Source organism: Castor canadensis, chromosome 12 (assembly GCF_047511655.1).
Source record: "Castor canadensis chromosome 12, mCasCan1.hap1v2, whole genome shotgun sequence".
Taxonomy (NCBI): domain Eukaryota; kingdom Metazoa; phylum Chordata; class Mammalia; order Rodentia; family Castoridae; genus Castor; species Castor canadensis.
In genome coordinates, this window is record NC_133397.1 from 34,802,353 (window position 1) to 34,815,384 (window position 13,032).

The 13,032-nt window shown below is 33.5% G+C and overlaps 1 long non-coding RNA gene across 1 annotated transcript in view; it reads left to right on the top strand.

The window, feature by feature from the left end:
• Positions 1 to 13,032, top strand: part of LOC141414797 (uncharacterized) — a 132,175-nt gene that overhangs the window by 118,340 nt on the left and 803 nt on the right. The window lies entirely within an intron of this gene.

The window sequence follows — 13,032 nt, forward strand, 5'->3', positions numbered from 1 at the left end:
ATTCTCACTAGTCTGGTTCTAAAAGCCTGAAGATTCCCTCTGAGAGAGCTGTCCATGTGTCATTATGAAAATAAGTGTAAAAATTGCTAAAAGCACTTTACATATACAACATTCAATCATTTCTTTCCCCCATACTTATTTATTTATTTATTTTTTTGGTGATACTGTTTCAACTCAGGGCCTTGAATTTGCTAGGCAAGTGTTTGACTACTTGCTCCAATCCCTAGCTCTTTATTGGTTAGTTATTTTTTAGATAGGTTCTTGTGGTTTTTGCCAGACTGGCTTTGAACTTCCATCTTCATGATCTCTGCCTCCCAAGTAGTTGGAAGTAAAGGCACATACCACCATACTCGGCCCTACCTCCATTCTTTTTATTGTGCAGCTGCATTGGCAGAAAACATTTTGAAGAATTGGATATCAAATACATCAAAATGTAAGTTCTTATGAACACTCTTATATTACCCAGTTAGTACATAAAAGCACTGCTTATAATACTCCCATGCCATTACTTCACTTCTGTGCCATTCCCTACAATCTATTAAGAGCTTCCATTGTCTGTTAAGGAATCCAAATCTCACCTCCTGAAAGAGATTATCATTCAGCATGTATATATTTGATGTAACTTAGTTTAATTTATACCTCTGAGAAAACTATAAACTATTAGAATGCAACCTTTCTATGAATCTGATTTTATTAAAATTATGAATATAGCTGAATAGCTGAATTTTACCTAAAACTTATAACACAAAGGGAAGAGGAACAGAAATACAATACTTAAAAGATGCGGTCATCAACAAAGATATTATTGTAGTCTTCTCATCTAAACTTACCCAAACCAACTCTAATTCTTATATTCTCTGGATATTTTTTCTAAAAGAAGGCTCACCATTTGTAAAATCCAGTACGTGTCTGTTAAATAAATGAGGAAAAATAATAGAATTTTCACTGAAAACCTCACAGTATTTCTCAAGCATATAAATTGAAAGTGCAAGTTCACTTTATTGCCAGATAGTTTCCTGGGGCCAATTATAAACTTAGAAGTCTTTTTTTAAAGGAATTATCTTTTAAGCCAGTTTTGTGCCTTTATAGAACCCATATTTGTACACATTCATATTTTTAATTGAACTGAATTTCATTAATTTACTGAACATATATTGAGTCTACTTTCCTTAGGCAGTGTTGGTTCCTGCACTTTTGAATAGGCAGATCATAAAACAAGAGAAGAAAGTATCAGACACTTACAAGGGCAGTAAGAATAATGAAACAGGAATATATGACAGGGATGGGCAGGAAGGTGTCTCACTAGCTTGGTGGGTGGCATTTCAGGTGGACACCTAAACGAGTCAAAAAACACTGACAGAGTATTTCAGGACAATGAAATATCTCATGCAAATGAGCTGAGAAGTAGTTAGTATCCATAGGGTCTTCTAGGAGGGGTTGGAAGACCGAATTTTATTTTTAAAGTGTGACATGAAGTCATTGGAGAGTTTCAAGGAGAAAAAATACATTATCTTTTTTAAAAATTATCCATTTATTCACATGTGCATACATTGTTTGGGTCATTTCTCCCCTCGTCCCCCTGCCCCACCCTTTCCCCCCACCCCCCTTGACTTCAGGCAGATCCTGATCTGCCCTTATCACTAATTTTGTTGAAGAAAAGACGTAAGCATAATAAGGAAGACAAAGCATGTTTGCTAGTTGAGTTAAGGACAGCTATACAGAAGTATTCCTAGCATTGCTTTTCTGTACACATATGTTACAACCCATGTTGATTCATCGCTAACTGATCTTTACACTGGTTACTGATCCTCTTAAACCTTAAACCTCTGTCGCTTTAAGGTTTCTGTATTTGTTCCTCTGGAGTGGGGACATCAAACATTTTCATGTTTTGGGTTTTCTACCTATTCTTATATCTCCCATTACATTATCTTATTTTCATTTTAAAAATAGCAGTCTGGCCACAATGTGATTTTAGATCGTAGATAGTAGCAGACATCAATTAGGAGGCTGTGGCAACAGGTGGCAGTGCTTGGACAATGAGTGATAAAAGAGAGTGGAAATAAGGAGACTGTGGGTGTTGGAAGCAGAATGACGTGTCAAGATAGAATGGGGCACCACTGGGATGCATTTCAGGGGAAAACTGCATGAGAGTGTGGTGAGGTAAGGGAATGAGTAGAAAGCTTTAAGGATAAATCCTAAAATTTTGACTTGGGCAAATGAGTAGAAACAGCTTTGGCAAATGGTAAATTTTATGGGAATGCAAAGATTAGGAAAATGGCATATTTTAGCATGTTAAATTGAAATTGGCTCTAAGTAAATCAAGTGAAAATAATCTAGTTGTTTCTTGGTGTTAAGTATTTAGGGATGCTTAGGAATACAGGTTAGAAAAATAGCCTGGGGAGTCACCATGATGGATAGTATTTAGTGCAAAAAAAGTGACCAAGGAGTTACAGTGTATATTTTAATTTAAGGTATCTTTTGCTCTCTACCTTTTACTCCATAGTTCTTATTTTATTCACTCTCCAACTACTCCTATTTTTTTCTTTTTAGACCCTGGAAATAAGAGTTTATTATTGACATTTTTTGTCTTGAGTTTTTTCATTTGTAAGTATGACATACATATACTAAAAAGTTTTCCTTGAAGTACAAAGGCACATGGAATGAAAAGTAAGCACCTCTTTTTACCTTATCCCTTATTCACTCACTTTCTCTCAGGAAAAGTAAGATAGTCTTCTAGTTTTTATACAATGAGAGAATATTAAATGCATTTACTATTACAAGTACTTAGTGGACAGTAGATTGGAAAGTTTCTGCAAAACATTCACCCTATGGTATACCATAATTTATTTAACTAGTCTACTGATGGACACTTGATTTATTTTTGTCCTTTTGTCAAACTTCTCTGTTTGTTGTATTAACATAGTTTGTTTCTATACTTTTCATTTTCTGTTTTCATTTTATAGCAAATACCTTGGAAGTACAGATGAAGGCCAAAAGATTTTTCTTTACTTTTTTCTTTCTGTCTTGCAATATCTAATGTTGTTCATTTCTGTAATGATTGTTCTGTTCTGTAATGTAATTGTTATTCAATTTTTCTGATCCATACCATCTCAGTTGTTTTATGGTTGCTATTATGTTTCTTTCCTTCTTGTGTTCTTTCCATCAACTCTGTGTATGTCCCTTTTGTAATCCTTCATGAATATTCTTCAGGTATGAGTTGAGGCTATCCTATTCTCCCTTGGTCTTTGAAGGCATAACAGGAAGTGTCAATTTCTTCTAATAGTGATTGTTGTCTCAAAACATTCTCCCCTGGTTTGGGGCCACCCATTTCTCAGCCTTTGCTTCAAAGGGAGCAGGCATTCTAGACACCAGACTAGCATGTGTTGTGCATGTCGAACTGGGCTTCTCAAAGTGACTTAGTATTTTCTTTCGGTTGATTTTTGTTACTGGATGCAAGGTGATTTCTTTCCCTCTTTTTCTTGCTGTATTTGCAGGTTGTTTCTTATGTTAGGTGTCATGATTGTGGCTATAAAGGAGTCATGCTAGATATGAATTCTTTCTCCCCTTCTCTGTGGTATGGAACCAAATTCTCAAGTTACCCTTTTCCTAGCTGGGCCAATGCTCAGCCTTCATCATACCATGAAATCATCCAGTTGTCCTTCACGATGTCATTAATCTATTTTCAGGGAAATAAGCTTTGTGTTTGTGATGTGGACTTACGCTTTAGGCTTTTTGTAACCTTCTTAGATTTGGAATAATTTTGACAGAAAATGTTTTAATCCTAACTGTTACCTGCTGTATTTATTTAAAGGATTTAGTAATTATTTTTATGTTAATATTGGTTATTTTCAGGAAGACTTTTGCTAGTTTTCAGTAATTCTTCAGTAATCTAGAGAGTTTTTCAAAAATAACATTCCCAATCAAGCAGAAGAAACTGACTTCAGTTTTCTGATCTCCAAACTATGTAGTGGCCATTCTTGCCTCTTTCATCAGATTTGTGCTAACATTTTATACACAACACTTTATTTACTCATCACCTCTGATGGAACAGGGATTGTTTTTACTATTGCACAGCTTAAGGAACTGAGGGTCAAAGTTAGTATTCTGAATTTACTCAGACCATGATAAAATGGCAAATTGAACCTAAACTTGTCTCTTTACATATGTTCTGTATAATATTGAATCATAAAAATAAAATTAGTAGATTTAATTGGCATTTTATTATGGATACACACCTTTCTATGTACTAGAATTTAACATTAGAAAGTATTTACATAGCATGGTTATTAAGAAGAATGTGGGATGTGACACCTATCATATTGAAAAACTTTTTTCGCATGTATGTAGAGTGAATTGAGGGCTAAATGATATAAAGCCATGAATGTGCTAAATTGTGTGGTATTAATTAGCAGGTGTTCAGCAATAGTAGCTCTTAATAAGTCTCCCTTGGAAAGATCATACCAAAAAATCACTGATTAAATGGAAATTAGCTATTGATTGACTCAGCATATCAATTAGCTCTTCTTAATTGCACTAACAGTGAGCTACCGCTCCCATTTTCCCACAAGGGGAAATTTGTAATTAGCTTTAGTATTTTCAAATCTTATTTTACTTTCTTATATCCCAGTAATACAATCCAGAGTCAAATACTAAAGACAGAGCTCATACCTGAATTTTAAAAGCCAGCATAGTGCAGTAAAGAGAAAAAAAATAATAAAACTCACAAAGTTAATGAAAATTGAGTTTTATGAGGTGAATAAAGGTCTGCATGCAAAATTAAGCAGTCAACTAGTTTCTTTTTAATTTTAAATATTCTTTTAAATCATTGGCCATTTTTTTCATTTCTTAGACACAGTATATTGATATAATACTTATGATTTTATTACCTTCAAGTGATACAACTAGAGATCCTAAAAGACTAAGAAAATATGATACAAGAAATGTTTTACTCTGTAACATGGATACTGAGTATTGTGCATTATTCAAAAAACTCTGAAACCCGCTTAATAGAAGTGCAGTAGTAAAGTGATTGCTAAGGGCACATTTGTGTACTGATATATTTCACACGCATACATCCTGACTTAGCCAATAATTTAACTGAATTGTCTAGTAAGAGATTTCTGAAAACACAAGAGTAAGAGAAGACATCATTAGGAACACTTTTTCCTGAGAAATATTTACAGTCTTTCAAAGAACAAATCAGAGTCCTTATCAAGAAAAGCTGTTTGCTTTAAGGATTTGTTATAAACCCAGCCAAGAAGAAATGAGAGTATTACTACATAGATACTTGAAAGAAACCTGTGAGATTAAAAAAAATCTGAATTTTGAATTTAATGTTTAACTGAAAGCGATGTCATATTCATAACCTTAGCATGCTGGAAAAATAACTTTCTCGCTAGCAGATAGTTCTGCCATTTTTGCTTTGCATTGATATGTAGCTTATGTCAGCAATGCATAAGGCACAGAGTGACAGTGTGTAGTTCACAGAGGTTTTTAGTTTCCTTAGCACAAATCCTGTATGGACATTGGAAAAAATGATTTCCATTGGATCATCCAGGCAATTCAGACCAATTGTGTACCTTCAAACCTCTCTTCTCCAGTACAGAAAATGAAAGCTGTATTAAATGTAAAGAAAATCACCACACTGAAGACATTCTTCATTAAGCAAAAACTCCATGTCTAAGGCACTCATTAAGTATTCCTGAATATCATGAACATGTCACTTGCTGGCAGCCTCCATCCATAGATTCCATAATAGTTGTGCTGTATTATCTCCTGTGTGTGCCCATGGCTCATCTAAAGCTTGGATGCACAACTGGAGTGCCCAGCAACACTGGCCTTGGCAAATCCATATGAACATCTTCAGTTTCAATATTTTCTCCAACTAAAGTTGTTTCTGAGCCATCCTGGATACTAAGAAATTGTCTCTGAGTGATTTATATGTTAGCAGAGGAAATATTTAATCTTTTTATCAGATTTAGGAGAGCCAAAAATTTTGAATTATTGACAAGATCTCGTGCTTGGAAACACCAACCCTACCTTTGACTCTTAACTTTGCTTCTTGTTGCTATGGCCTTGTATAATGTAACCTCTTACCTGTGAAAAGTGGATTATTGAGCAAAATCTTGATGCTATGCTGTAACTATGTGGACCCACTCAAACCTGAATATGTACACAGCTTTTTGGGAAAACAAGATAAAGTTACTGTCTCCTTTCTCTTTCTCCTTCTCTCATATTCCTGTAAATTCAGAAGTGCAAGGGACCAGCAGGCTTTTGTTTCTTTTATTTGAGGAGTTGTATTATGAGAAAACTTAAAACAGGCCAGAAGGGACCTGACTTTTCTAATCCCATCACTTGAGGTCATTCCCTGCTTATAACCAGTGGTCCCTAGTGATGTGGAAAGAAGAGCAATTTTCTTGGTGTGCTTATTTATTCAGTGATGTTGATGTCTTTGACCCTTTGCCTTCTTTGTATTGAGTCAATTAAATAAGTTAGATCAAGTCAGAGTCAAACAATTTTCTGAACATTTTCCCACTTGATTGCTTGTGTGCACACATGGTCTCATTCTTTCCTATTACTATGACCTCTACTGCATATCTCTTTGTACAATCCTTAAACTGATTCTAATTTATTAGCAGCCTACCATCCCATTTTTTTTGGGGGGGGGACAGAGTGTAAGAATCTATCTTAATATCATTATTTCTAATTACAGTGCCTGGAAAAGAGTACATGCTTAATTTAACTAAATAAATGGGCTAAATAAAAATGACTTATAGTTTTACAGGAATTAATTACTTTCATTTTACACATACATTTTGTTCTTGGTGAGTAATAAAAATTAAGATGATATGGAATTAAGACTTGAAATCAATTCATTTTTAAGGCTTTTAAGAAAAAAAATTAACTTTTAGAATAGATTTCACCATTTCATTTTAATCCATTCTATGTAACAAATGTGGCAATATATTGCTCTGGAGTCAGGTATCTGAGCAGTAAAATTTAGTTTTATTGTACTGGATAAAGCAACAGAGGAAGAGAAATATTTCGAATGGAAGAAAAAAAACCCCACTAGAATGTTACAGCAAATGCTCTTTTAGTTATAAGTAACTGAACCACAAAAACTGCAATATTCCAGATAAAATTTCTCAAATCAAATAAGTTTTTTTTCTTAAGGCAACATATTTCTACTGCTCTTAAAAACTCTAATTAGTTTCTTTTCTTTTTGAAATCTGTTTTGAGGGGGAGTAAAAATCTCTCTCACAACTGATTTTGTAACTATCCTTATCAGTAATTGATGGCTACATTGTTTAATCTTTTATCACTAGTCAATGAAAAGGTTATATACATCTACGATTTTCATACACTAACAATTTACTTATTTTCAAGCATTTATGCTAACATAAGGAGGCCTGATGATTGTGAGTATGGAAGTAGATAAAATTTAGATTGAATTACAGCTCCATTCCTTGCTAGCTCCGTGGCCCTGAGCAAGTCAGCAATCTTAACTTCCTTTTCTTATCTACTAATTGAGGATTTTTATATCTACTTAGTAGAACCATTGTGTGGATCAACAGGAGATCATGCACTCAAAACTGTTTAGCTTGCTTCAGGCTCTTATTGACCCCTAAATAAATGGGTTCATTTCCTGTTGTCTTTATCTTCTTCATCATCATCTCCTGCATGGTATGCTTTGAGAGCTAGAGATTATGACTAGTTTTTGTTTTTATTTCACAGCTTGTGTGACCAAAGAGGTTTTCTATTTTAATTAAGAATTTTATTCATTATCTTCATTTTCAATGAATGAATTTTATTCATTATCTTCATTTTTAATGAATGAATTTTACTTTTAAATATTTATGCAGCAATTTTCCTATTACCTTAAAATTTTTATTTTAAATAAACATACTAATTGAGCATATTTCAGGGATACAATGTGATAATTTGATACATATATGCAATCTCAGTTTTAATGCTATCTAACACATAATAGGCTATCAAAAATTTCCTGTCAAATTAATGAATAAGACAGTAAATATAATTACTGCTATAATCATGTCATTTAGATAAATGATAAGCACATGTCCTTATAGTCAGAATATTTAGGAAAGACAAATATTTCATTAGATAATCTCTGTGTAAAATTAATAAACACTGATCTTGTCTACTTGGGCTTTTGGTAAAAACTGAAAAAACTCAGGCCTTAAGAAAAAGAACAAACTCATAGTATTATGTTGAAATGATGTAGGATGATTTATGTAATAAGAGTGTCTCCTGAGGAAGTGAAAGGCTGTGAGTTCAAACTCTGATACTGCCAGAAAAAAAGGAATGCAATAAATAATACATACACATACAAGCACCTTGAAAATCTATTACTATTAAGTTGTTTTTAAGAATTCATAAACATGTAACCCCAACTAGTTTTTAAATATGCTGTCATGGTTATTTTCATATCTTGCAATGTGTGCAGCTTATGTCCACCATGAGATGACATGAATGCTGGGATATACAGCCACCTGTGGCAGAGGTGGCATGATATCCAATGGATGAGTTCTAAGGATCTGAATGGCCCTTGTTCCCACGGCAGGTTCGTATACTTCATGTTTGGACCAGAATGCTGTCTAATCCAACTGCATGGAAGACATTCATTAGGAAATACTGGACTGGAAAATGAAATTAATCAGATTTCTTACATAGTACAATGTAAGCAATTACCTGTTTAAAGGGCATACTTTTCAGATTTTGCCCTTTGGTTGTGAAAAACTATTATGAAGAAAGAGAGTCATAGTCTGATGGAGGTGCTGCTGCACATTTTAAGTGTGAGGCCAACTCTTTGCTTGGTAATTGGGCAAGCAGTAGGAAAGAAGGCTTGTTTTGGTGAATAGAGACCTCTTGAGGACTCACCAGTACAGTAGTTGCAGTGACATTATGTCATTGCCTTAAGAAAAAGTTTCAAACAAGGGAGGTCATGTTGAGGTAAAAAAGTTTGGATGAAGAAAGGAAACATCAAGTTGAACTGGAGAGCTTAAAGAATCCAAGGTCAGTTGGCCATATGAAAATAGAGCCAGGGGTTTAGGAGTGTATACACAAACAGAAACCATGTGTGGGAAACAGTGTATGTTTCCTTCATATCTAAAACACTCTATTTAGAATGACAGTTAATATGTAGCAGAGAACAGCTGTGGATTTTATTACTGGTTTAGTAATAAAATCTCTTCACTCTTCAGTATTGTCTGAAGGGGGAAAACTTACAGTGAAACTGTGTTTCTATTTTCATATTCCCCAATAAAAACATCTCTTTCATTTTTCAATTTGTTTAGCCTGCAATTTTTACCACGTTGTACAATTCTGTTTCCTAGTCTCAATTCAGATTTTCATATTGTCAATCTTCTCAGAGTATTTTTAGTAACAATGAGCTGAAGTGAGCCTTTGATCTTGCCCTCAGGGCTTTGAGTGTAATTCATTTTATCCTCTTTCTTTGTGTAGAGTCCCTCACTGTGCTACTTCAGCTCCACTTGCTTCTTATCATTTCCTTTAAGCCACTTGGTGTCATGGAAATGTAAAACATCTATTGATGGAAATGTAAAACATCTATTGCTGGTTCTTCTCACTGATTGCAATTACATAATCCTATCTAAATAGCAATCGGAATTTTGGTCTTAGTGATACAATTTCAATAATAGTGTTTCATTTTAATATTGTTAGAGGGTTTTCATTTTGCTTTTAATTCTGGGAATCCTTGGTATGTTGTTCTTTGTCCATATATTAGTTTGTCATTAGTTGCAGAAGGAGTCATAATTATGTTAAGTAGTCATTATTAATTATACTTTGGTAGAAAAATGGTTATGGGCTCTTCTCTACCTTGTATTCCATGTTGTGGGAACTATCAGACAAATTCAGTCTTAAGATTTCTTCCATTAGCCACCCAACCACTTCTTTCCCATCTATCCTTTCTTTTTAATTTTTTTAATTTAATTTTTAATTTTTAATCTATTTTTGTAGTCATATAAATTATTTGTACAAAAAGTGTCGTTGAGATATTCTACATAGATGTATATGATTTTTTCAGCTGTGGTTTAAAGGGACTTTCAACGGTAGTATACCATGTCACATTTAAGCTCCCTCTTGTCTGATATTATCAGTTATTGATAAAGGTTAAAACAACAGTTGGCTCTACTCCTCTTTCCCAAAAGGCTACCCCAAACCAAGAGGACAAGGTAAGAAAAAGACACTGTCTTCAAGACTCCTACCTCCTACTTCCTCCCCTCCAATTATTGTGAATATATGGGGTTTTGTATTAAACTGATAAATATGTACTCCATGAGAATCTTAGAGGTCTGGGTACATCAAGAGAGTGAGGTCAATTTTGATATCAGTTACTCCAGGAAAATAAGGAAACTAATGAAGAATTGTATGCATGGAGACCTATGACTTTGTACTAGAGACTTGTGTGAGGTACAGAATAAATGGAGACTCTGTTTAGTGGAAATAGCAGCATGGTGGGAGGAATCCATGTAGTAAAAAATAAACTGGGTACAAAATACACAGTACAAAGTATAGTTCTAGAATTATGCTGCTTTGGGTGTTTTATACTTTTGTTATCTTTTACTTTACATAAATTCTTTAAATTTTAAATATAAATAATTGCTTTAAATTTTAAATATCATATATGCCTAAACTTGGACTAACATGTTTATAAGAAATAATGAGGATTGAAAGTCTATGAAAGAGATTCAGAAGGAATCAGGAAGAGAGAGAAATTGGTGGTGTGTAGTCTAACTTTCACCAGGTTCTGGGGCTTACTTTTACTAAGGAAAGAACATTAGTTTGGAGAGAGACAAGAGAAGAGAGAGAGAGAGAGAGAGAGAGAGAGAGAAGAAAAGAAGAAATCAAAACTCAGAAAAGATAATAAGCAACTCAATTGTTAAAAACTAGTGAAAGATTTGCACAGGCAAGCCAGCAAAATAGCTCTGTGAATGGCAAGTTAGTCTATGAAATGATGCCCAACATCATTAATCACTTGCAAAATGCGAACTAAAAACCATAAGGTAGTGAGATACTTGTGCACACCACTGAATGTCTCAAAAAGACCAACCATAGTAAATGTTGCTGAGGATATGAAGCAACTAGAACTCTCCTTCGGTTCTTATGGGAACATGAAATGTACAACCACTTGGAACAGTTTTGACAGGCTTTTAGGAAGTTAAACATGACTGTATTTTTTAACCCAGTTATGTTATTATTTGATATTAGTATCTAAGTCAACTTAAAGTATATGTCCATACAAAAATTCATATTGAATGTTTATAGCATCCTTAAAGTTAATATTACAAATACTGAAAACATAAAAATACTTGCCAACAAATTAATGAATAGCAAATTGTGGAATAGTTATAAATGAAAGTATTACCTAGCAATAGAAACAATGCTTATTTATATATACAAGAACATGCTTGAATCTCAGAATGATTATGTCAAATAAACAAACCCAGCCAAAAAAGAGTATATGAACATACTAAATATTCCTATTTGTATAAAATATTAGAAAATGAATATTAATGTATCCTGATAATATGCAGATTTCTGGTTGTATGGGGATGGAGTAGATGGAAGAAGTACAAACAAGCAGAAGGAAATGCTCTCATGTGATTGATATCTTCATTATCTTATTTTTATATTTGTGCATGCCCACCTTATCAAGCTGACTTTTTAAGTAGAGTCAGTGTATATAATTGAATTATACTTCAATGAATCTATTACTCTTTAAAAAAGAACAGAGTAGGCTTGTTGTTACTCTAAATAAGATCTTTCTTCCTGTAAAGACAGACAAATAGAGCAGTGAAATAAAATAGAGATTCCAGAAAAAGTCCTGGGCATATGCAGATTCTTCATTTATAGAAAAGAGTGCTACTCCAAAGCTAGGAAAGGAAAGTATTTTTCAATAAGTCATTTTATATTCATAAAAGTGAAAATGAAATTTGGCTTCTACCTCATGTCAAACACAAATCTTTTATGTAGCAAATAAATCATAATATGAAAACAAAACAATAAGACATTTTAAAGACAATTCAGGGGAATATATCCATGACATAAAATAATATTTATAAACAATGCTAAGTAATGCTAAGTAATAGGTTAAAATGAGTGAATTTGATCATATTAAGCTTGTTTATCAAAATCTTCTCTCTAGAGATTGAAAAAGGCAAGTTAGAGTCTTGGTAAAGAAGTCCTACACATAAGATATTGGTACATCTAAGAATATCTAAGATCTTTTAAAATCAGTGGAAAAAATATGTAACTATCGGAAAATGGGAAATGACTTGAAGAGACACAAGAATATTGAAAAAGTAGTCAACACATTGATAATTAGGGGAATGAAAATTAAAACACAATGAGTTATTGACATATATCTCTTGGAATGTCTGAAATTTAAGTCTGATATGCAATAGGAAATCTCATGTTCTGCTATATGAGGGTAAAAATTGGTACTATTACTTTGGCATGATGTACTAAAGTTGACTGTATAAATACTCCATAATCCACTAATTCCACTATAAAGTAGATACACTCATGCTGTGGTGTGCTCAAATAAGTAAGTTCTGACACATCATAACCAGGTGTTATAGTTTCAGAAAATGTTCAGCCCAGATTTGAGATTGGCCATGTGATAGTATTTACATCAGAAATATGTTGAATGCTATAAATGGGAGCTCTCCCCCACCCATGGATAGCTACTACAAACTATGGATATCAAAATACATATTAAATGATGTCTCCAGTATTATTATTGACAATAGCTGCAAGCTGGAAATAGTTCAAATGTACATGTAAAGCAGAATTGGTGAATAAATTGTGGTATATGTTTATGTTGGAATATATTAGGTCAATAACTAATGAACTGTAGCTACATGCAGCCAAATATTGGGTGTATTAATATGCTCCATGCCAGCTCTCTGTCTCTCTATCTGTCTCTGTCTCCCTCTTTATCTCTCTCCCTGTTCTTTCTCTTTTTATTTATTCATATTCTTAGAAAAA